General features: G+C 39.2%; 1 long non-coding RNA gene across 1 annotated transcript in view; it reads right to left on the reverse strand.

The window, feature by feature from the left end:
* Nucleotides 1-861: 861 nt before the first annotated feature.
* The window catches only part of LOC306641827, a 59,051-nt gene continuing 33,436 nt past the window's right edge, over nt 862-26,476 (reverse strand). Inside the window, exons 2-3 of the long non-coding RNA XR_013758300.1 lie at nt 4,670-4,758; nt 862-1,022 (exon numbers count right to left, since the gene is read on the reverse strand). This is a non-coding gene — a long non-coding RNA (uncharacterized lncRNA). The remainder of the gene's footprint in view (nt 1,023-4,669; nt 4,759-26,476) is intronic.

Genomic DNA, 26,476 nt, shown 5'->3' on the forward strand with positions numbered 1-26,476 from the left:
ATGATAGCCAAAATGGATTGGCAGCTACGATACACAGACAGGAAGAATAAAGAACAAATTTCATGATGCAGATTTAGTTTATATTTCTGTTGTGCACAATAATCAAAATAATCAACTGCTGGTTGAAGTGTCTGCTTTGATGTTTTTAGAAAAACCAGTGTACACATGTATCAAATGGATTGAGGCATTCAAATCTGTTCCCTTGAAAAATTAAACTTGTGACCCGATAAAGTTACAATTGTTCAAAACTTGTCTAGAATCATCTTTCTTTAGAGAACTTTTAATCTGCAAGAGTTTTGAACTGTTTGTTTTTAATAAAATGTGGAGAATGAGCTGAATAAAAAATTATAAAATTAAGAAGTTGGTTTCCTTTGTGATTTAAACAAAGAAGTTTTGAAAGTAAGACAAACAGAAAATTCACAAAATACTTAAAAGCAATGACAGGATTATGTTGTGAGTAGATAAGACTATCTTGCTCAATATGCCCATAAATATTAAATCAGAGAAAGACAACTATAAGCAAACTTGAAGACTGTATAGTCCAGCTACAGCTTCCTATTAATGCATGAAGAAACTGAGGTCCCAGTAGATTGAGGCTTGTCTGAGGATACATGCCTGTCTTAGGGAGAGGCATGGCTAGAAGTTATTTCACATTCTTTCTCTTCCATCTTTCTATATCACTAGAGCCATTTGCCAAAACCATATGACCTTCTAGAAAGTCACTGAGAACCACAGGTATCATCTACAAACATGCTGAATCGTTACCATTCCTGAAAGGCAAGTCAGTCAGTCCTGGTTGTCATGGCAATAACTCTTCCTACTCCCAGGCTGGTGATTGCATATGTAAAATGCAGCAGACCCAGACAGGAATAAACCTTATTAAAACAACATTCTAAAAATGGAATGGCTTACCTGGCTTGCCCATTCTGAGTTCCAGAATCTTGACTGCAATTGTTATCTAAGTTAAATTCAGTCCAGACAGCTATATTTAATAGAATCTGAAGATATTCTTTGTCTTGAGACTTTAGGAAGAAAAAAAGAATGGTTAAAAACAACTGATCAACATTATGAATTAAAATTCAAAAGATCACTATATATGCATTAGCATAATTATACACACCAAAAAAGATTGTGACAGTGAGGTTCTAATGTTAAATTCCCTAGCTAAGAATTAATGAGGCCCTAGCCTCTTGCTATTCTTTCTTTTACTGTCCATGTTTTTCCTGCTCCATGATGTTTGCTTCCCATGCTACTATGTCTTTTTATGGTCAATTGTTTGAATGAGAACACTAACACAGGCTCTATGTACACAATCGCTCAGAATGCAGATTCAAAACTAACAGAGTCCTCTTCCACTGCTTCTCAAGGACAAGCTTTGCCCCCGATATTGCAATATGAAAGAATGTCTAAACCCAGTTACTAGAATTGTTTTCTATTCTCACCTGAAATTTCCACTAAGGTTTTACCCAAATTCTCTTTGTGAAGAGAGAAGTTTCCAAGTCGAGTCCAACCTAAGAGATGATGACCCTCAAAACAGAAGCAGGACTCCCATGACACTCCTTAGGTGCCACAACCTAAGAGCTGATCATTTAAGTATGACACACACAAGTGACAGTTCAGATATTTCAAACACGTATGCAATTCTGCGGCACAGCATGGTTTTACTATGTGGTTTCTTGGGGCATGTCTGTGTCTAATAGCTGAGGAAGCCAAGTGTGTGTTCTCCATCACATCAACTCTAGGAAGAGAATAGTCAGTCGCTACCTAAAATTGAAAATTTTCAAGGACTCAGCACTGGTGGCACTGATATGCTCCATTTCCTAACTGACCCTTTCCTCTCCCCCCCTCACCCACTCAGGGTGCCTTTTGGAACTGCAGATCTGTGACCAACAAACCCACTCATACTCTCACCTTTTCCTTGAATGTCCCTTTGCTCCTACATTTATCTAAAAATGTTCTCTGCAGCTGTCTCAGGGACAGAAAAGGAGCCTAGTGCTCTTTTTGATCCATACTGCTACTTCTAAATCATTTGATTCTCCAAAAGCTTTCAAAATCCACTGCTCCTTGGAAGCTCTTGCTATGCCACCCACCCTCCTGTTACTCTCCTCTATGGACCTAATTTCTATGGACTTTCCATTTATTCCTGCATTCCGTCCACTCCTATACCATTCCTCATTCCTCAGTGATTCAGCAACCACATAGATAACTTATCAGAAACCTTGGTCTTCCAATTCTCTAATCTCTCTCTCTCTCTCTCTCTCTCTCTCTCTCTCTCTCTCTCTCTCTCTCTCTCTCTCTCTCTCTCTCTCTGTAGTTCTAAGGATCAAACCCAGAAACCCAGGACCTTATGCATCATACATGCTACATAAACACTCTGCCATTGAGCTATAGACCCTTTCATTTCATTTTTATACACTTCTCAAATGCTTTAGTCACCCATTTCTGTAGTTACCACCAAGACGTTGTTATTGTAGTGAATGCATTTTCTTAGTTCATTGTTTGATGCTATAACTGAATGCCAACAACTGGGTAATTTATAAAGAATAAAGGCTTATTCTGCTCATGATTCTAGAGGTTGGGAGGTCAAAGGGCTTCATCTGGCAAGGACCTTTTTGCTGGTGGCTATTCTGCAGAGAGTGGCAAGAGGGCTGCATTCAAGAGACAGATCAAATTGGCTTTTATAACAGACCTACACTAGAGGTAACCCCATTAATCCATGAAGGGCTGAATCCATTAATCACCTCTTAAAGGTTCCACCTGGTTCCACCTCCTAATACCTCACAATGAGGCTCAATTTCAGCATGAGATTTGGTCGGAACATTCAAACCAAAGCACACATGGCCACCAAAACCTTCATCTGAAATAGCCCACTACTGTCTGTCTCCCAGATCACTCTACAAGGTCCACTTCTTTAATTCTGTTTTACTCTTATTTCCACCTCTGGCCTCCCTACTCTTTCACACCAAATTCAAGCTAGATTCTAGAGTCTGTGACTATAATCAAACTCTCAGAAACATTCTCAATTTCCTTGTCCTATCTTGCTCCATTATAGTTAATTGAAAGAAAACAAAATAGATCTCTTTTCTTTTTATTCTTTCTTTTCTTTGCCTGTCACTCAGCAGCTGGATATTGCTAACAAACATCACACAGTGGCTCAATGAGTTCACCTTAAATTCATGATAACAAACCTAAAATGTCTGGTCACCTTCCCCAGCAACCCTACAACTGTTTACAAATAAGTTTATTTTCCCACCTTCCAGATGACCTTCCTCTATCCTCAAACCTCCTCTCTAACCTCCCAGATGAGGATCTTGTCTCAAAGTCATTGAAAAAAAAACACGACTAAATTAGAATTCTGTCATAGTTCTACCATCAACTCTCCAAATGTTTCCTGTTTGCAATTTTAAAAGTGTCTTTACACCTATCAAAAGCAATTGTTTCCACACGTGCCTCAGCTACAACCCTGTCGCCTTCCCAAGGATTTCACAGCTTCAATAATCTCCTCATGTCCAGCTGTTTATCCACTATCTCTATTAGATCATTTCCATCAGTCTGCAAATATATTTACTACAATCCAACTTTTAAAAACAAAATCTCTTAAACGCACGCCCCACCCAACCAGGGAAATATTTTCCTTCTTTCCCTCAGCAAAGTTCTTTGAGTTGTCTGTATCTACTAGCTCCACTTTCTTATTTTCAAGTTACTCTTTATGCATTTGTCAATTAAAATCTTGTTGCAAAATCCATGCTCTTTTTTTTATCTTAAATGTATTTGTTCAACAGCATCCTTTGATGGTCACATTTAGTCTCACACTTTAAAAACCACCTATTATAACAACTTCCAAATTTATATCTAGATCCAAGTCCGACCTCATCACTACCTACTTGAAATCTCCTCTTGAATGTGTAATAATAATCTCAAAAAACAATAACATGGCTCTCCCACCAAGTATTTCCCAACTCGGGAAACAGATCCACCCTTTACTCATTCAAGTTAAAAATCAAGGGCTCTTTCCTCTCCCCACACTTTCTAATAGTTCGTTAAGTCCTGTTGTTTCTAGCTCCGAAATACATCTCAGGTCAGTTCACTGCTCTGTATCTGTACTGCCACATGCCCAGCCACCACCATCTCTCCCAGGACTACTCGAGAGTCAACAAGTGGGTTTTCTGTTTCTATCACTCCCACAATACTGACTGCCCATGTTCCATAGCCAGGTGTTTTTAAACATAAGTTAGATGTTAGTGTCCTCTGCTCAAACCCTTCAATATCACCCCTTGTTATCAGAATAAATTCACGTTCCTAATCACCGCGTTGTTCCACTCCTCAGTCTTGCTCTGCAGTTCTCCCTCATCTCACCAGGCCAAGAACATGGTCTTCCTACCTCTAAGCCTTTGTTGATCTTTCTTCATGCAATGATGCCTCTCCACATCACCCTCCATCCCACCTGTCTGACTTAGTTTCATTCCTTCCACTTATTTATTTATTTGTTTGTTTGTTTCCTCTCAGTATCATTCTTAATGTTTGGCCTAAATGTCACCTCCTTAAAGGACTCTTCACTAACCTCCCTGGGAATGACTTCCCACAGCTACTGTCTATCTCTTTGGTCTTTTTATTTTTTTCTAAACCTCTGTTATTGTCTATAATTACTTCCCTGTATATATTTGCTTACCTTTTCATTGTCTTGCCTTTCTCCTTATAGTTTGATCTCACTGATATCAGGGACTCCATCAGCCTTGATCACTGATGAATCTTCTGTACCTAAGGCAGTAGCACATTGTAGGAATTTGCTGAAGATCTGCTGAACATATGGAGGAAATTGCAACCATGTTTCATCTGTAATATACCCACTGGGGATCCATGAGGGATTTATGGCTTACATTTTCTATACAATAAGTTCAAAATTATGAATTACATCTGAGTTTAAATTTGAGGGATTGAAGATAGAAGTAATGTTGTTTTATTGTTTTGTAATTAATTTTAGTAGAAAAATACAAATTTAAATATTTATAGTGTATATTTTAACATGCATATATTGTGCAATGGCTAAATCAAGCTAATTAATATATGCTTATCTCAAATATTAGTCATGTTTTATAGTGAGGACATTTAAAATATGCTCTTCCCAGTTTTCAAGTACACAAGACATTGTTATTAGCTATCTTGTAATGTTGTTGATGGCATCTTTAATTAGCCTATTATGTGCTTGGAATGTTTGGATGTTTTCAACTATACAGATTTAGTTAAGCATCTGATGACCCAGACAGGTTATGATGCATAAACATAACAACTAACATTTGCTGAGAGCTTACCATGTACCCAAGTGCTGCTCAAGTCTCATTCTGTACACTAAACTACTGACATGAATATTCTGCCTATTTTGTGGATGAGGGAATCCTATGTGCCTTCTGATGTGAAACAGTCACAACCAGGGGACGTTTTGTAATTCTCTTCATTAAGACTCAGGAGTAATTGTCAGGAAAGACCAAAAACCAGCACCTGTATCTTTTTTTAAAAATCTCACAAGTTGAAAGGCTATTCAGAATCTTGATTTGAAAAGACTTCTGTCACTGACATAATGAAGCACACTGTGTATTAAAACCAACAATACTAAGAGCTTAAATCAAATATTTAGGTGTTTATTTATATGCATTTTCTATCTCTGTGTATAATAAAAGGAAACATTCTTTGATCAGCAGCCTTCCTGCCATTTCCCTCGGGTTGATGTCAGGCCAGCCCATTTCAGAGACGATACTGCAGGAAAGGACAGCAGCAGTTGATGTGGTATTGAGTTCTTTATGACACTGCATTTAAATACTTACTGTAATAAATAATGCTCCTGACTCCCTCCAAGTGTGTGGCTGGAGGGAGCTGTGACTACCAGCAGGGTTGGAATTAAGCTACCTTGTCATGACTTCTGTACATGAGTATTGGAAACAACAGGCCTCCACATTTGATGTAATAAGGAAGGATGTGAATTAAAGTCGGCAGTATGTGTAAGTAATGATATTTTGTTTGGCTTTATGAAATTTATGTTTTCATAACTAATAGGTTCTTATATTTTGAAAGAGAAAAAGGCTTAAATGGTCTTAACTGTTATGATTCCAATAATAATAGGTAAATTTGAAGGACTAATGAATTTATGTGAAGTTAATAAGTGATTATGAGAAGAAAGGAAGAATGCAGTTTGATTAATTGATTGACTGATTTTGGAGAGAAAGAGCACTGTCAAAAAGCATCTGGATTCAGCAAAGGAGTAGGATATGCTAACCCCACACGTCAGCCTAGCTCATGCCTCTTACTACCCTTAACGCCTATCAGATATTCACTGTATTGGCACTTTGTATGCACCATGACCGTCCATCACTGTAGCCCACCTCTCACTTCAAACACTACTACAGCAACCAGTTCGGTGCAAGCTTCTAGCAGCATCCCACATGTAATCTGCAGTGCCCCACCTTAGCCTGCACTTCTTGCCCCTTGCTGCTTTTCAGAACCGGACCATCACTCAGGTATGCCCCACCTTGAAGGCAGCAGTTATTGCCTATGGCACTACTAGTGACCCCTGGGAACAGAAAGATGATGGATAAATGCTTTTATCTCCTGGCCCCTGGTTAGACAGTTCTGAAGAGCTATTTGATGAGCTCTCAGAAGTGCCCGTCAACACACAGCAGTGGCAACAGACAACTCATCCTAATTTTGGTTTTCCCTCCTTTTCCATTTCATTCCCTCAGTACTACCACCCCCCAGTCCCTGTAATTGGTCCCCACATAAATCGGCATGAGAGACTTGTCTTAGACTCCATGTTCAAATGAAAGTAGTCAGACACTCTCTTTTATTTAAAGAATTTTTAGATTGTAGAAAAAGATTTTTCAACTGACAGTAATGTTTGACATAATTTATAACTACGAGTATATTATAAAGCAAAACTTCACATTTATCTTATAATGCATTTTAAAGTTTCACATTTTCAGAGGGTTATGTAGGAATGCCCTCTCACAAAGCAAATGGATACTCTAGTAGATGCAGAGCGGGTCCCTCAGGGGTGACGACTTATACTGGTATCTTCAGTGTCTGTGGGTTAACTTTCACCTACCTGTATGAATTCCATTGCCTGAGAGTTTTTCTCTGAAGAGTCTGGAAAGTCTGTTCTACCTGAGCAAATTGTAGACCAGAAGTTCTGGTAATTATCCCCCGTGGAGCATCTCTCAACCAATGACTGACAGGAGTGAAGAAATAATACGTCACTAGCTAGCTTGATGATAGATAGAAGACAGGTAGGTAGAAAGGTGATTAGGTAGATAGATGATATATAGGTACATAGATATATAGATATAGATTGTCCTCCTCTCCAAGTTAGGATATGTCTGAAGTGTGTATTCTATGCCATGACCCAATTTCCCTCTGGGATGCAGTGTCAATGGCCATTGGCAGTAACTGGCTTGATGATGTACTATATAGTGGCTTCCTTCCCTTTCCTGACTCACTTTCCCATTCCCTACTGGTGTTTCCAACATTTCTCAAATAAATTATTTTGCACTAGGAAGCTGTCTCAAAGTCTGTTTCTATGGGCACCCAAATGGAAACAGTCTTGTTGGTATAAAAATCTGTAAAGCACTGCCCTAGGTCATATACAATGAGAACACTATTTTCTACTAAACTGGTTCAGCCACTAGTGTCAAACCTGTTTAAATGAGATCCAAAAATCTTAAAAAATCAAAACTTAATTCACAAGAAGATCTATCAGAAGAAATTAAGCATGCATATCTAATCTTAAGACACTCAGTCCTCAGTCCTTGTGTGGCTTATAGCTGAATTTGGGGTACAGTTTTTTTTTTTTTTTTTTTTTTTTATTGGTTGAGGGTGTTGGAGTTTCGGTTTGGGCATTTTATTTAGTTTTGTTACAATTTAGTGATAAATTTTATTCACACTCCTAGCAAACAGTTTGTTTTAAAATATTTTTACCAAAATAACGTGAACTCTATTTTCTTCACTACAGTACAAATGAAGAATAGCCAAATTGATTTTAACTGCTTTCTCAATCTTTTCATGATAGTCTCTTCAAATGTCAAACTGCTGTCTGAGGTATATATTTTTAACATTCCAATATCACAGTGTGTTGCTTAAGATCCTCACCCTCACCCTGTTCCACAAACAAACCATTTTTATGAAAGATAAAATTGAATCAAGGAATTTGCCTGAGGCCAGGAGATGGAAGAGATACCTGGCTTAGGTTTATGCCTACAAAAGTGAAAAGAAATATATAGTTTCTTCTTCAGAAATTGTCACATTGAATTTGGTTTTAATGAGTTCCTCCTCATTGCCAGGGCATAAACAACCTTATTCTATGAAAGTTTTCCCATCTTCATTCTAGCTATATCCACAGATTTCCTTAGATTCTGAGAATAAAGAACTCTTCTCAGGCAGCCAGCACAGGAGGGGAAAGTTGCCCGAAGTGTGGGTTTTCCAAAAGATCTTGTCCAAATCCAGTGATTTCAGATGGACATGTGGTGGGATGGAATGGAACAGTAGAAAGAAAAGGACATCATTACTCATTAGGGAGAAGGGACTATCTGCTGCTTTGAGTAAATCTCTAAAAAACAAAAGTATTTCCTGGGCTCTTTCTATATACGAAGAAATGTACTAGCTCCTGATAAATCAATTCAGTCACTTATATTTAGTCAATAACCTTAAAAAGCTGACAATTTAGTATAAATGCAGAAAACAAATCTCATTGTAATATTATAAATAGGGACACTTAGCTCTTTATTAGGGTGCTACAGAGCCTCTGAATGGGCCCGGGGATTCCAGGATGTAAGACATATTTCTTCCTTACCATGTTTCAAGGAAACATCCACTCTCCCGCCTCGAGTCCCCCCAAAACTTGTACCAATCTAAGGAAAAACTGTTTCATCCTCTAGCAACATAATCAACCATTAGAGCTCATATAATAGAGTGGAAACGGACCCTTTGATGAAAGTACCGTCATGCTTTGTTTAACAAAGGGGATGCATTCTGAGAAAGGCATCGTTAGACGATTTCATCACTGTGTGAACCTTACAGAGTGAACTCACACAAAGACAGCTATGATCTCACTAGGCATGTGATATTATGAGGCCACCGTGTCGATGCAGTCTGTCATTGATTGAAACGTCAGTATACAGGACATGAATAATATAACTTCACTGTCCCCAGTGGGATGTACTTATCTTAAAGTGCGAGATGAGTCACTATCCTAACAACTTTCATTTTTACAGACAGCTACACAAGGATTTCAGCAATATCAGCAAAGATAGATAGTGTTATCTTCAGTTTGGCTATTTTACTCCGAGTTCACTGAAAAAGTTCAACTTACTGGGTTTGGGGTTGTGGCTCAGTGGTAGAGTGCTCACCTAGCATGTGTGAGGCCCTGGGTTCAACCCTCAGCACCACATAAATATAAAATGAAGGTATTGTGTCTACCTACACCCAAAAAAGAAATTTCAAAAAATAAAAAATAAAAAAACTTCAACTTACTTCCTTCTCTCATCCCCCAACTCAGCTCACTTTGAGTCACTGAACTCATGAGGGCAGAGAAGCTGTCATCAATTTTAACAGACTCCTTGCTTGGCACCATGGGACCAGTTTAGCACCATTGGATCCCATCCCTGACTAAACCAAACATGGTAGCAGGCACCACAGAAAAATAAATAAATAAATAAAGAAGTCTTCTATTTCGTGATCTAGAATCAGTTAAGTGTGGTTTTTCCAGTCTTCGAGTGGAGGCACGTGAAAGGTCCCAGCACAAAGGAGAGAGCTGACCATAGAAGTCTTTCTGGAAGAGGAGAGACTTACGCTGAGTCTCTAAAAAGGAGTTGAAGTTAGCTGCACACCGAAAGACAAAGGAAATCTTAATGTGTTATATTCCTTCCCATCTGCACAGTTTCCTCAAGAACCTTAGAAGAAAGTGACACAGAAGTGGACTCAAATCAAGTAATGAAGGCAAGGACTGATCTCTCCCTTACCCGAAGAGCCCATAAGAACATCAAGAAGGGCAGAGGTGACAGTGGGGACCCACACCAGCATGATATCTCCGTTCAAATAAATCTGTTTTCTCAGCTCCATAAAAGTGAGTTTCATTACTTACATAAAACAAGAAAACAAAAACAAGGGTCCTGAGAGGAGGTCTGTAAAGTATCTTAAGAATGTGAGGGCTGGGGAGATAGCTCAGTTGGTAGAGTGCTTGCCTTGCAAGCACAAGGCCCTGGGTTCGATCCGCAGCACCACAAAAAAAAAAAAAAAAAAAAAAAAAAAAAATGTGAAGTTTCAGCTATCAACATAATTTACTAATTCGACAAAGGACAGCAAGAAAGGCTTTATAAACATTCAGAATTTCAATTCACCAAAACTAACCATAGAAATGAAGAGTTGTGCCCCATTTGTGTACAATGAATCAAAATGGAATCTGTAAAGATAAAAAACAAATAAGTTTAAAAAATAAAATAAAATTTGATATATATTTAAAGTGGAAAAAATTTTAAACACTGAAAAGGAAAAAGTCATACGTAGGTATGTTTGACTCATAGTTTAGGAAAGAACTTGATCATGTTTGAGAAGACACTGAAGTATCTGGTAATTTTTTTAAGTGTAAATAACACTATATAAATGTCTTGTGGTCATCCACTTTTGCAAATTAGTTATGAAAGCAGTCTCTCCTTTTGCTGTCATCAAGACTGTGGGAAATATAAAGATCAAGAGCCCTGCCTCCTGAGTAAAAAGAAAACACACAAGAACCACGCACATTATAGAGCAATATTGAGCTTTCACCTCTTTGTGAGCAATGATTGCATTTTAACCAACCTGTTATATCTTGTCTGTTTATTTCCTTAACTTCCTTGGCCACTAGAGAATGAAAAGGATTCTAACATGAAAACTTGTCATATACTTCTATTTGCAATGGAAATCAATGAATGTACCTATGATCTACTTTACGGTTAGTCATGATAGGTAAGTTAAAAAAAAAAGTTAAAGAAGGAAAGGAAGAAAGGAAGGAAGGGACAAACCAAAATGACCTGGCCTGTTATAGAAGAATGTGTAACCCCAATTGCCTTTAATAATGCTAATGAGTACAGTGAAATCTCCATTCTGTGAAAGAGAGAGAAAATCTATAGGAGTGAAATGTCACCTATGCTGAATGGGTTGATGGAAAGCAGCCATAGAGCAAAGTAACATTTTAAAGATGCTGCCAAGATAAAATTAGAACTCAATAGCCTTGACCTGGAACATTTAAAAACTATCAATGATAATAAAGTTAATTAGATTGCTAATAGCAAAAGATGAATACCTATTTATATTTAATGCCAAATACACTGGCATCTAGGAAATAATATATCAGCCTCATAGAATAATCAAGACAGTTCCAAGTATACAATCTGATTCAATACTAATGAAAATCAGAAATTTCTTTAAAGTGTCTGTGGTTTTATCAGCTCTCAGCAATTTGCTTTAGAAACTTGTTGCCTCCTTGTAAGTATATTCCTATTTAGTTTCATGTTTTATAATACATGCTTAGTTTCATGTTTCATAATTCAAGTTTAGTTTCACTGGAATGTGATAAAGGGCTATAGTTATGTGAAGCCCTGCACCCATGACACACACAGGTAAAAGATTTACTCAAAGCACAAAATAAGTGGGGGAGGGGGTGCAAAATAGGCCAAAAAATTCTAATGTGAAAGAACAAAGTTCACTGATATGGTTCAGGTTTTGCATTACAACTAGCCTTTAAGAAAACTCCACTTATTGAATGTGTGTGCATATGTGTGCTATCGAAGAAAGAAACCCACAATTATCTGAAGATGCTATTACAATATTCCTTCTTTTTACAACCACACATTTGTGTGGAGAATGAATTTTCTTCAAATACTTTAACCAAAAGTCACACAGCGACAGATTGAATGAAGAAGCAGGTATGAGAATCCAGCTATTCTCAAATGAGACACTCAGAAGAGTTGAAAACCTGTGAAGGAAATGTCACTTTTATTACTACAGGTTTTGCTCAACATAGCTATTTCTCATAATAATTTTTACATTAATGTATAATTATTTTAAATGAATTAATAAATATTCTTAAATTTCAGTTTAAATTTTTATTATGAAAAATGTTAGATACAAGTCACATAAAAACTCTTTGGGCTTTTTTATGATTTTTAATAATGAAAGGGAGTGGGATTCTGCCAGCTGCTAAATGTCGATTTCAAGTGTGTGTTCGGAGCTGGGTAAATAACCACAACACGGGCTTAAGGACCTACTGAACCCACCGTGAGATGAACTGAGCTAAAACTCCCTTGATCAATTCACCTCCATAAGCCTCTACTCTGACTGGAGGCCTTGGAGCCTCCTGGAATCAGCATCAGTTCAGAGCCAATGTTGAATAGTCCTCAAAGCGTCTGTTTATTTTTCTCCAAAGCGTAAATACCCCGGTAAGAAGTCCTAAGTTCCTTTCAGGAAGACTGAAATAAAGATTCACAGTATAAATTTTCAGCAGTGAGCCAGAGTCCTTCCCCAAGAGGGCGCAGCCTTTCTCCATTCTAGAGGTTCTGAGTTCATAAAGTGGCTCAAGTCTGGGAATTGATTGAGTGGCCATGAATCTTGGTTTTTATGATTCAAGTTAGACTTTTGCTCACTTGACCTGAAAGTATTCCTGTTATACTGATCAAGTAAAAATATGTAGGCTTCCCAAAGTATTTCACTCCTATAAGAACACGATGAATAACAAGTCAACTCCATTGGTCTAAGGGAATCCAACTGCTCTGATTACCACTTTGACTCTGCCGTTGTTCAGGTAACCATGTCACCTTGCTTTTGGCAGTTGAGTGCCATCACTTGGCCCTTACTACCCCCAGATTCAATTACTCCACTGCATTTAGGTTGTTCAGATAAGTACCTGGGTTTCCACTGTGAGGTCTGGCTGACATAGAAGGGTGACCATGCGGGACACCCCTCGTAAGTTATTTGTCAAAGTGAAGGGTATGTCTTCTGGATCTTCCCTTTGTGGGTATGCAAGTCTTAAATGGTAACTCCACTCTAACCTCCCAGTTGCCCCAGTCTTTAAATTCCTTCCTGTACATTAAACTAAAGTAGGCCAGCATTTCCAATTCACTCACCATTAGTCATTTTTTGACTCATGTTTCAGCTAACCAATAGAATAGGTAGAGTTCTTCATAACTTCCAAGCTAGAAGAATATATGCAGAATTTCTGTTTAATAATCTCACACTGATAAATTAGACCTTATCAAACTTTATGTTCCTTCCACCATTACTCCATGCCTTTACATTGCATTCCCACATATATTCCCCAGATTTTTCCTGTACAAATGAAAAACTCTTCTCTCATATGTGGTCATTGGAGAGGGAAAAAAAGGAGTTGGAAGATCTCATGAAAATAGGAGACTGACAGAATAAAGGAAAGGAGTTGAGAGGGGAGGTACTGGGAAATGGAATCTACCAAATTAAGCTATATACAAATCTACCAAATTATGTTCATGTATGAAAATACCACCATGACTCTCACTTCTTTTATATTTATTTATAATGCTCTGATCAAAATAATTGTAATAACAACAGAAGGGATATCAGTATAATACAGCAAGTGGATTGGGGGAGGGAGGAGGGGAGGAAAATGGAAGGTAAAGGGGAACGAGACTGATCAAACTATGTTATATACATGCAGAAATATGATAAAATGAATTACACATGATTTAATGCACCAATAAAGAGAATTTTAGAAGACCTAAGTAGTTCTTTTGAAATGTAGTGTACTACCTCATGCATTACATTTGCAACTCACCTTCAGGGTCCTACTAGGTCTTGAGTCTAGTTGTAGGTCTAGAAGAAAAAAGGGATATTAAGGTGGAATCTGAGAAGAATCAGCATTGTCTTGCATACAATCACCTTGGGAGGGTCTATACCACTTGTTCATGCAAGGAAAGTTTAATCTCTTTAGACCAAAATAGAAAAACCATACTACTATGGGTTAGTTGGCCACTGCCACTATGGGAGGGGAGGTCACTACCAATAGGGTGGGAATTGTACTGCCACTCCAAGTGGGGAAGCCACTTCTGCATGGGTTAGGAGAGCCACTTTTGCTGAGGGTAGGAAGGCCAATTTACTGGTGGTGAAGTGTCTTCTCTGGAATTGAGCTCTTTTTCACTGACAAAGAAGACTCATTAGAATTCAGGAGTTCAGTGTCCCCAGCTTCTTCAGGATCTGTCCACACATCCCCATTCCAAGTTATAGGATCCCATTCTTTTCCAGTTAGTGTGCTCATATTACCAGTAGACATTGCAAAGCTCGGAATTAAACTTCTGCTGTAAATGAGCCAATTGCAAAATAAGTTTCTGCATGTAAGTTTTAGCAACTTCCGGCCTATGCCCAAAGATGGCAGAACTTTCCTCTGGATATATTCTTAGGCCATTTATGTGTCACTAAGCTGGAAATTGGAATCCTTGAGCTAATCCTTTTCTTTTGTCACTTTGTTTAGCAACCTTAAGAGCAGTCGACCAATGTCATTATATTTTCTAGTTTTCCAAAAATGTTCTAAAATATGAACACAGAGCCACCTAGTTCCTTGCTTCCCTTGAAGTCACTGATGAGGAGTATCCAATGCAGTTGATTCGTGTATCTGCTACAAACAGTTCATGCCCTGGGCTATCAGTGCTTTCTTTACTACTGAAAATATCTAATAAGATTAGAGAGCCAATTTCAAATATACCAAGACCAATTCAGAAAACTCATCCTTAAAATGCTATGCCCCGAGAACCACTCTCAGTACCAAAATCCATGTTAAAGTTCTCCAAAGAAACAGATCCAATAATAAATTTCTTACCTAAGAAGTAAAAGAAATTATTGGAATTGGTTCAAACTATCTGCCATCTGAAAGCTGAAGAAGCACAAAATGTCATTCCCGGTCTAAGTCTGAGGGCCTGAGAACATGAGGGCTGATATCTAAGGGCAGAAGAAGATGGACATCCCAGCTCAAAACAGAGAAAGTAAACTTTCCTTCCTCCAACGTTTTCTTGTATGTGAGACCTCAACAAATTGACATACCCACCTCCGTTGGTGAGGACTTCGTCAGCCTACTACTGACTCAAATGCTAACCTCCATCAAAATAACCTCACAGACATAACCAGAAATAAATTTTAACCAACATCCCCTAGCTAAGTCGAGTTGAAATAAAACTAACCATCACAAAGGGGTTCTGAGACTCTGATATAATGACGAAGAACACAAGTTTAGAATTTAACATAGGTTTGAGTCTCACCTCTACATAGTTGTTTTATTATGACTGTGGGTAATGGTTGAAATTCTCTAAACCTCCATTTCCTCATATGAAAAATGAAGCTAATAGTAGCAACTCCATTGGGTTGTTATAAGTCTTAAATAAAATAACATATTACACTCCCTGGCATGTAACAAGTGCTTAGTAAATGAAAACTCTGCTGCGCCTCTAAGGCACAGTGTGAGAACGTAATAGACATGTAATGACTAGCACAGTATTGTAAAGTCTTTTTCTTTTAAGAAAAGGAAGTTTCAAGAAAAGATTTATCAATGGTGTCAAAATCTGGAGAGATGATAAATTGAGTAAGTCCTGGGTGAACTTTGGAGGGATTAGTTTGAGAAATACAGTAGTGTTGACCGTCAGATTGCAATGGGCCAAGCTGAGTGGTAAGAAGGAGGCAAAGGCCGGGAGGATGCCTCCCCTGCCAGCAGCACATGCAGCTCTGAGTCTTGTGGAACATCCTTAGCACTATACTCGACTACGGGACTTACATTGAACAGCCATGCAAGGGTCCCTGCAGGCAGAGATCACTGAAGGACCTGTGTCGGCATACCAAGTGTTCTTTTCTTATTGTAATTATTATATTGTGTCTTAAATTGCCTTTATGAGTGAGCCAATATTTTGCCTCACTCTCCTTAAGGGAATTTAGCAGCATTTATTAAAATGCCTTCCTCAGAGTAGGTATGAAGTACAGGGTCAAAATTGAATAAGTAATTTCTACTATGTAAACATATACAGTGACCTAGACAAGGGAATGGGACAGAGCTGCCAGGTGCAATGCTAGAAAATTTCATCAACTGCCCTTGAAACCACCTCCAATTTGATCTGGTCTCCATGATGAGTTCTCCTTGTGGACCCATAATCTCTTAACAGCAAGGACACTATTTCTCTGGGTGTATCTATGCAACAATTCTACTTTCTATTATTAAAATGCTACTACTCTTTGCTTTCTGACCTACTAATGGCCTCAGTAACATGCTGCATTTATCATTTTTGATTAGGTATGAACTCTGATGGCCTTTATATGATGTACAATTAAGCTTTATTAGTTTTGATAATACTAATTTTGAATCTTTCCTTATTACATATATAATTGAGCTTAATTTTCTGCTCTTTAGAAGAAAAGATTTAATAATTAATTTAAACTCTGACCCAGATCACAGTGACATTTGTTATAAATTAGTTAAAAGAATAGATACTTCTCAAATTGTCAATTTCCTTTTACCTTTCAAATAAGCAATAATGGATCATTAGAACCAGTTAGGCAATTTTTTAAATGCAGATTCCTACATTCTACTCCAAAACTATTGAATTTGACTCAGAATTTTAAGTCTCTAAATGTAAAAAAATCTCCCCAGTAAATCCTATGATTAACCAGGATTGGGAATCAAAGAACTAAAATATTTTTAAGGACACTCTATTAGTCAATTTAGCTAATTATATGCTGGTAGCAAACTGCTTCAAAATCTTGGTAATTTAAAAGAAAAAATGTCTTTCTCATCTTTCATTCACGTTGATCACTGAACTGAAGCTCTGCTCCATGTCCATCATCCCTCACTCCAGAACTTTGCCTGACTTATGGTAATTAAAGGCAAAAGGGGCTCAACCTTGCTGAAGATCCTCTGAGAAACCCTGTGAGACAAACCTCAGGATCCTCCCAGCAGAGGACAGGGAGAATAGGGGATTTGCCCCCACTACCATCTCTGTTTATTGAGGGTTTCCTCTTGGGGATTTAACTCCCTGGAACTTTCTGATTTATGATTTACAGCTGAGAAATTCTAATAACACTGGAGACAGGCTGTAGGCAAAGGGAAAGATGCTGCTATTCAAGGAGGGAACATGTCAGTGGGGTGGGGACTTTCCACTGGTGCAGGAAACTCAGGAAGCCAACAGAATGTGGGAGGAGCATCAGCCACATTTGCTACACTTAGTTCCAGGATCATCTCCATTTGTTATCAGATATTTGATTATCAGTCACTTCTTTAATTCTGTCTGCCCTGTTCCACAGTCGGTCCAAATTGATTATATTCTTTCTATATTCACTATTAAGACTTAAGAATGCGTTAAGCACCAGGCATGATGGCCCACTCCTGTAATCCCAGTGGCTCAAGAGGCTGAGGCAAGAGAATCGAAGGTCAAAGTCAATTTCACTTAGTGAGGCCCTAAGCAATTTAGCAAGACCCTGTCTTAAAATTTAAAATAATAATAATAATAAAAGGGCTGGGTTGGGGATAAGGTTGAATGGTTAAGACCCCATGGATTCAATTCCTGGTACCCCCCCCCCAAAAAAAAGAATGCCATAAGCTTCACTCAAGTATCAAATCAAATTAAATATAAGTGGATACCTGAAACTTGTTGAGAAAGATCCAAGGTCAAGTTGATGGACAGTGACCAATTAAATATGTGATCAATGGATCAGGGGCATAGCTAGATTGCCATTTATCTGTTATGCTTTAAATTAATGCAATAGTGGACAAAATAAAATGGTGCTAAATAAATGTTGATTGACTCAAAGCATTGTAATATTTACCTATATTTCTCAGGAAGACAAAAAGCCTTAATTATTAATTATCTATGAATTTATTCTACAAATTGAAGCAACATGGAGGAGGGGTATAAAATAAGCATATAACTAATGGTGCAGGAAAACCCTTATATCAAGGAAAGATGCCCCCACATCTTAAAGGCTAGGTTCAGATGCATCATCTCTCCACAGAAAATAAATACAAATAGGTTCCCAGGTCAATGATTCTATATTAGGAAATAGAAATCCAAGAAAAATGAAAAAGAAAACACAAGTTTGAGTTTTGTCCTCTTCTTTCTCACTCTTGAACTGCTTATTAGGAATGTGCTGCTGTTTCTGTGACACATAAGCAAACCTTTATGAGAGTGGACACCCATCTCCAGCCTCACCTCTTCTTCCACTGGCCACTCAACAGGACTTTTAGAAGAGAAAGCAAGGCTAAAACGATCTCACTCTCTTATTCAATAGAAGATGACTTTTGCAGCTTCCCGCACTTTGATTTATTTTTTCCAGTTTGAACTTCAGCTTCATTAACCAAACTTTAACTCAACCTGGTGTACAGAAATGAGTCTTGCTTTAACTGATTCAGGAAAGTTAACTCCATGTCTCCTGGTCTGACCCTTCCTGGGCCTGCTTTCTATTTATGGCTCCACCTGATATCAGCCTTTCATCTTCCTGTCCAAGGTTTAGCTCAAGTCCTTGTGCATGCCTGACATTCTGTGACCCTTAGTCAGCTTATCACAAAAATTAGACCAAATAGCCAACCCCTCAGGGGAAAACAAATGGAAGTGTCTGCCCTTTTCACAGAGAAAGGCATCTTTTACTCCCTGGTCAAAATTCAGCAGCAGAGTACAACCATGAACATTTTCTTTTTTCCACAGGAAATGAAAACCTTAAAAATTTGTAGTCCCTGAGTGCTTTCCTAGATGATAAGGTTTACGGCCCAGGCACCATTTAGCCAAAAGCAACTTTTTAAAAAGCTTAGAATATTTGATAGAATGTGATTAGAAATTTATTCCAGTTCTCAGCAGTGACATTAGATTATGTAAACTTCCTCGGACTTGCTGTGGGAGGATCTCACATGAATAGGAAAGTGCTGCTGATTAGACAGTAGCCACGGGCCTGTGTGCTCTGGAGTCGGAACTCCCCTACTGTGCAACCTTGACCAAGCTGTTCTACCTCTAACACATCGGTGTCTTCATTTGTCAAATCAACATCACAGAATGGTTGTGAAAAGTATTATGTAAATAAGGATGTATAGGTATGTATATTGCCTATGTTTACATCACCAAAAAAGGAAGAGAGACATTTGTAGTGTCAGTGGCCCATGCCTGTAATCCCAGAAAAGTCAGCGTCAGCAACTTAGTAAGGTCCTAAGCAACTCAGCAAAACCCTGTCTCAAAATAAAACATAAAAAGGACGAGGGGGATGTGGCTCAGTGGTTAAGCACTCCTGCATTCAATCCCTGGTACCAAAAAAGAGAGCGGGAGAGAGAAATATTCTTATTTATAATGATCAAAGAATTAAAAAAATATTTTAGAAATTGAATGATTAGAGATGCTTCTTGGTTTAGTCATTGTGATAGTTGTAAAACATGACCACCAAGTTCTTTAGTACTCCTCCCATTTAGAATTATAATCTATATTCTACCCCTTGATTATGGGGGGGGACTTAGAACTGCTTTGAACTATTAGTGGTGATGCTTTGTGACTTCGGAGGCTACATCATAAAAGGCCATGGAAGGGGGAGGGAAAGGGGAAGGATCATGAACTGAAATCAAATTCCATGCATGTGTGAGTTTTGTTGGGATGAACCCAACAAAAAAAAGCCCACCCCAAAACACCATGAAGATTCTTCCTGGTTCCCTCAAATCATGCCCGACCATGGCGCCCTCTAGTGATGCTCCCTCTCAGAACCCAGCCCAAACCTCAGGGAGAGACCAGAAGCATGGTCAATAGTTTTGCTGATCCCAGCCTTCTAAGCTTCCCAACTAGAAAGCGAGTGAAGAAGTCCCCTCATGATTCTAGCCACCACGATTTTAGCTGAAGTTCCAGACATTGTGAAGCAGAGAAAATCCATCCTATTATGCCTTATCCAAATTCATGCTCTTAGAATCCATAAGTATAAGATGATGTCTTTGCTGTTAAGTTCAAGGTGATTTGTGACAAAGCAATACATAACTTGAACAGAACATACCAAAATAATGGAAAGAATTCAAAAGGAAATAAGAGATGGGGCTCATTCATACTGAATACTTCGTTAGAATAAGATAGAATCCTTGTTTATATAAATTGGTCAAAATAAACTCTAGAGTCATGTATAACTAAAAAAAAAAAGTCAAGGGAAAAAAAAGAACAGATAATACTACAACTTCAAAATTCAATTGTTAACATCTTATAAAATAGTCCTACCAGAATTTTGGAAGCATTTTCTCTGAAGCTACATAAATCATTACATAGGCTTCAGCGGAGACTACCTATCAAAGCCTAGTCATTAAAAATTGTCATAATTCTCTTTTAAAGGAGTAAATATGATTATGTAAATTTCAATGAGACGTGGTATGGGATTAACATTTACTTAATTAAACAAAGGCTCAATAATGTCTATGCCACTTAACACACTGTGAAAGTAGGTTTCAAATTTTATAGAACTAAGAATCCATCTCACATGCCTGCTAGTCTGATTGCAAAGCCCTTCCACTGAGATTCTGATACGGTAGATGTGCGTTTTTGACAAGTATATCAAGAGATTCGGATAAAGATGAGATAGAAGAGAAAAAAAGTTTTAAAATACTCCTGAAGGAAGAATAGAGAACACAGAAAAAGTCTGTACCACTGCTTCTGCCCTCCAGCAACCTAATTTGAATTAATAGAGAAGACATTTCTGCAAAACAATATAAAGGCGGCATTGAGGCTTTGAGTTGCAGGTTCTAATCCACTAGAGCCAATATTTTTCTTCTTTAATTTGAATTGTCAGCAAGGAGAAAAACTACACCCAAGCGCCTAGGGTTTTCTGACTGGCAGGAGAACTTTAGCAATTTACTTAGTGGTGGATCTGATTAACACAGTTCATTGACAATTTATATAAGCAATATAGTCTATAGATTAAGTGAAGAATTTAATGTCTTAAAATTTAATGTTACTTTCAAGGAAGATTAAAGAGAAACTCTGTGTTTCACATTGGATGACTAGCCCAGGAAGAGCTTTGGACTGGATATGCCAGGAAGCTTTTCAGTAAAATTATAAAGAATAAAGCATGGCATGAAATTTTAATAAAACATTTTCCCTACCTGTCTGCTCTCCTCCTTTCTTATGCTCATATTATCACAAAAATACAAATATTTTCTAAGCTCCTTCTTTAAAAATGCCACCCCCCAAAATTTTAGGTTAAACATGGAGGACTGAACACACATGTCTGTCCTGTTTCTCTCTCTTTCTCTCTCTTCCATGTACCCCTAATGTGTCACAAAATAAATTTAAAATACATAATTTCTCAAAAGCAAAGAGAACAGGAGATGAAGAGACACCCAATTAAAAATTTTTCAACAAAATTTTAGAGGCTGAAAAGTTTATGGAGAATTATTAGCAGAACAGAAAGGGCTAAAATCAGGTTAGAGGGTAAGATGCCACAAGAGGCCAATGATTCCCACCCCAGAGACAGAGACAGGTGCTTGGAGGCACCTGGTACCTTTGATGGTGCAGGTCCAAGGTGGCATTGAAAATAGAAAGTTTGAGTAAATTTGGATAGGAACAATTAAAAACCAGATTCCTCTAAGAATAGAATGTTAGAATTCTAACATTCTATCTAACATTCTATTCAATTAATAGAATTCCTCTAACATACAAGCTAAGAAGTCAAGCTACTACTCTTTACTCAGCCCCAAAGAAAACAGGTTTTCTTTATAAAGATGATTGTGACCCTAAGGAGGAGGTGACATACTGCATGGAAACAAAATAAGTGAAAGTCTTTGTGGAAAATGACCAAAAGTCTCAATCCCAAACCAGATTCCTGTCCCTCATGATCCCCCTTGCCTAGAAAGCCAGCAACCAGGTCTGACCTCCAAATCCAGAAATGGGAGGGTGCTTCCTGAGGACCCTTCTGAATCTAAGGGAGTAGACCAGCAGACACTGAAATTATGGGAGGTACTAAAGAAAAAGCCACTCTGTCACCTCATCAACTACAGGGAAGCCCACTCATATACAAAGAGTTCTGACCAACTTTTTAATGACTCCATATTTTCTGTAGATAGATATTCAAAGATTAGCAGTCATTTAAGTAGAAGCACCTATTATTTAAGAAAGAGACCTAAATAAATAAGCAGATGCATGAAAGAAACTTGGGGGGGGGACAGAAGAAATGCAGGAAGGAGAAGAAAACTTTCCAACAATGATAATTAATACCTACAGAAACATAAATAAGTACATTGGAGTATGAAAGAATAATCAGAGGCTAGAAAAAGAACAGAGATGAAAAGCTTTAAAAAATAAAGTTGTGATATAACTAAGAGTGTATTAAAAGTATTAAAGATGGCCTCGAGGACACGTCATATATGCACACTACACCTCCCCGCCCCCAAAATAAAGTTTGGATGAGAGGAAAGCAAAAATGAGAAAATGAGAGGATTGATTTAGAGATCCACATCTAACAGTGTTTTAAAAAGAAAGAACTGAGAAAGTGAAGTACAATACGTTACCAATGAAATAATAAAATTTCCCATAAAGGATATTCTGTAATGACAGACAAGGACCAGGTGTGGGGGTACACGCCTATAATCCCAGCCTCTGGGGAGACGGAGGCAGGAAGATGGCAAGTTCAAGGACAGCCCAGACGTTTAGTAAGATCCTGTCTCAAATAAAAATGTTAAAAGCTGTGGGATGTAACTCAGTGGCAAAGTGTCCTGGAGTCAATCCCCAGCACAGGACAGAAAGAGGAAGAGAGAAACCCACAAAGTACTCAAATTAATGCATGAATAGACCCACAGTTTCTTAGTTAAAATAAATGATATAATGATTTTTCTAAAAAAAATGAAAAGACCCCAAACTATGGCTCGACTACAATATAAGTTTAAAAATTTAAGGAGGCCTCTTCCCCATGATGACTCAGGGGTTCATGATCATTCACATGGTGGCTCTGCCATCCTGAGCTCATCGCTGTCACCGCCTCCAGCCTATGCAAGGGGAAGGTCAAAGCATAGAAGTAGAACACTATTTGATGCAAATGATGCTACAAACAGCACACTCCCCCTCTGCCAAAGTCTGCTGATGAGAACGAGTCACATGACCACATCCATCCCTGGAAAAGCAGAAAAGCGAGGTTTCTCATCTATCAGCCTCATTCCGGCTTCAGATCTACACCATGGAAAAGAAGAATGGATTTCAGTGGACAGCTAACCATTACTGCCACCCATCAAGGCATATCACCATAAAATTTCATATCACTTGAGATAAAGATTCTAAAAGCTTCCAGAAAAAGAAAAAAAAAAAAAGCCGCTTAGATAAACAAATCAAAATGCTTATCAAAATTCTCAAGAGGAATACAGAGAGACAATACAGAAATGCTTATCTGAGGGAAAATGATAATCAACCCAGCATTCCATACTTAGCCAAATGTGCTTGTCAAGGTTCTCTACAGGAACAGAACCAAGAGGATATGTATACGTATGGTTATAAAAGGGGGTTTATTAGGGTGGCTTACATGAGCAGAATTTGGAAGTCCCACAGTGGCCCTCTGAACACTAGAGCACTGGAGGAACCAGTAGCTGCTCAGTCCAAGAGGTTGGAGCCTCAGAACAAGAAAGACCAATGATGCAGCCCCCATCCCAGACTGAAGTTCTAGAAACTCCCTGGAGAATCACTGGTCAGAGTTCACATTGAAAGAGCAAAGGAGCTGGAGGTTGACATCCTCAGGTGATGTCAATTGTAGAAACGTGTTTAAGTAGCCCTAAGATGGTGGCTGGCATTGGGCCAAGAGGCGGCGCATAATTAGTGTTAACATGGCGTGATCTACCTTTGCCTGATTGGTTGACGTCTCTTCTGCGCTAGTGATCAACAGATGTTCCTTATTCTTAATTGGTACCGTGGCATATGCTCCAAACGTGCTACTTAATCCTAAGCTGATTGGCTGCCTTAGTGTATATAAGACATTCTCTTCACCTGGGAGAAGATCGCAGAATGCGGAACTAAGAACACACCTCTAGATCGGAGAATGAAGGACACAGTATGTGGGATGCACCACTAAGAAGCACCTCTGATAGAAAGCACCTCTGATAGCATGCACCTCTAGCACACACCTTTAGGACACAGGATGCAGGATGCACCTCTAAGAAGAAGCAGCAGACCTCTAAGAAATAGCTCCTCTGAAAGTGTAGCCTCTCTGAAAGCATTAGCAAGCCTCTCTTCCTCTAAAACTTCCTCTAAAAGCAAGCAAGCCTTTCTTCCTCTATAAACTAGCAAACAAGTAAGCAAGCAAGAAAGCAGCCCACTACAGAGAAAGATAATAGAAGTAGTTCATTCCCAGTCCACCTCCGATTCCTTCCCACGGGACTGTTGCTGCGGGCGGCAACCGTCAATAACAAATGACACCTGCTCAGAAAGATGGAGCTGTATCCACATGTCTACCCCCTCCTTCCACCTTTTATTCCATCCGGCCCTACCCACCCACCCCTCCACCACCCCATGTCTATGGACAGTACAGCCTCTATTCAGGTTGGGTCTTCCAGCTCAGTTTGCTGTCCCATGTGCCAATCATCTCTGGAAACACCCTCATCAAGACACCCAGAAGTCTCTTGATCTCCCAATCAATCAAGTTGACAGATTAACCATCACACCTAACTATCAACATATATAAGTAGTTAGAGTTAACAGACTTGGCAGTCTCAAAAGACCTACCTCCCAAACACTTTCTCAGGAAGTTTTTGGAAATATTGCTCCACAAAATCAAGGGAGGGATCCAAGAAAGAGGAAGATGCAAAATCAAAAAAGAAAAAAAAAGGAACTAAAACACAAAAGCAAAATGAACTGAATTAAAATAATGATAGTGAAAAGATACTCTAGGAGGTCGGTCACCATCGCAGCCTGTCTGCCTGACCCCCACACCAAGGCCAGACGCCATTGCTGAGCCTGCCTGCCTGCCCGCCTACTGCTGAGGGACACTGCACTTGCCTCTGAGCTGACTCAGCACACCCTCCCTGGGGCTCCCCAGCTTCTTTAGAGGATGGTGGGGGCATTTTGAATTATTCCTGAGGGCTGGGCCATCATTGTCGGAAGGGCGGCTCCTTTCCTGAGACACCTACAGGAAACTAGAGGACCTTTGACAGGACTCAGGAGTCAAGAAGAGGAGGTATTGAGAGACTTAGGACCAACTTAGAGCCACCGGGTGAGTCTCTCCCACTGGTCGGGCTCCCTGGATGGGACAGTAGTCCCAAAACGCAGGGAACTTCGTGGAGTAGAGTGACCCAGCGAGACTCCCGTGCCGAAGCCATGAACCCTGTCAACCGGGAGCATTGCAGAGGAGGGCCACACAGCGAGAGGCTTCGACGCAGAGTGAGAGTCCCAAGCCCGGGTGGCAGGACCAGACTTCAGACAGCTTCTTGGAGGAGGGCTGCGCAGCAAGAGGCTTCGGTGCAGGGCAAGGCTCCCTGGCCCTGGAGGTAGCTCCGGTCCCCAGGGAACGTAGCAGAGGAGGGTTGCTCAGTGAGGGAATTCCTCCCAGGGCCCAGCTCCCCAGCCCAGGCAGTAGGTCCAGACTCCTGGAAAAGTCCCAGAGGAGGGCTGCCCAGTCCAGGTGGTAGTTCTGGACTGAAGAGAACTTCTCGGAGGAGAGCTGCCCAGCAAAACTTCCCCACCAGGTAAGTCTTCCCTGCCAAGCAAGGCTTTCTCACCAGGGTGGTAGAACCAGAGACACAGGCCCAGATAAGCTGTGCCCCAGCACACAGTCTAGTCCCCCTTGGATGACCATTGGTCAACAAGTGGAGGCCTCTGCCCACTGACAGGGAATATACCCCACCTGAAGGCCACCACCCCTAGAGGGGCAGCTTCCTGGTGAATCACTCCATTATCAAGTTCCTCCAAGACTACAGGCTACTTAAGGCTAGGAAGTGAGTAACTGGAAATCTACAGAGACAATATTACTCAATAGAGGAAATCTGCAATAACTCAAGAGTTTCACTACTAGAGGGGTAGATACCTGAGCAATATGAGAAAACAAGGGAAGAAAATGTCCCAAACAAACCTAGATGCTACATCAATAAAATCCAATGACAGCATGGAAGAAGAAATGTCAGAAAGGGGGTTCAAAATGTACATAATTAAAATGATCAGAGAAGCAAAAGATGAGATCAAAGAGCAAAAGCAGTCATTGAATGATCACATCAATCGACAGTTAAAAAGAGCAAATACAGGAAGCAAAAGATCACTTCAATAAAGAGATACTGAAAAAAACTCAAACAGAAATCCTTCAAATGAAGGAAACAATAAACCAAATTAAAAACTCCATAGAAAGCATAACCAATAGGATAGAACACCTGGAAGACAGAACCTCAGATATTGAAGACAAAATATTTAATCTTGAAAACAAAGTTGACCAAACAGAGAAGATGGTAAGAAATCATGAACAGAATCTACAAGATACAAGAATTATG

The sequence above is a fragment of the Sciurus vulgaris genome, assembly GCF_902686455.1.
Source record: "Sciurus vulgaris genome assembly, chromosome: 12".
NCBI lineage: Eukaryota > Metazoa > Chordata > Mammalia > Rodentia > Sciuridae > Sciurus > Sciurus vulgaris.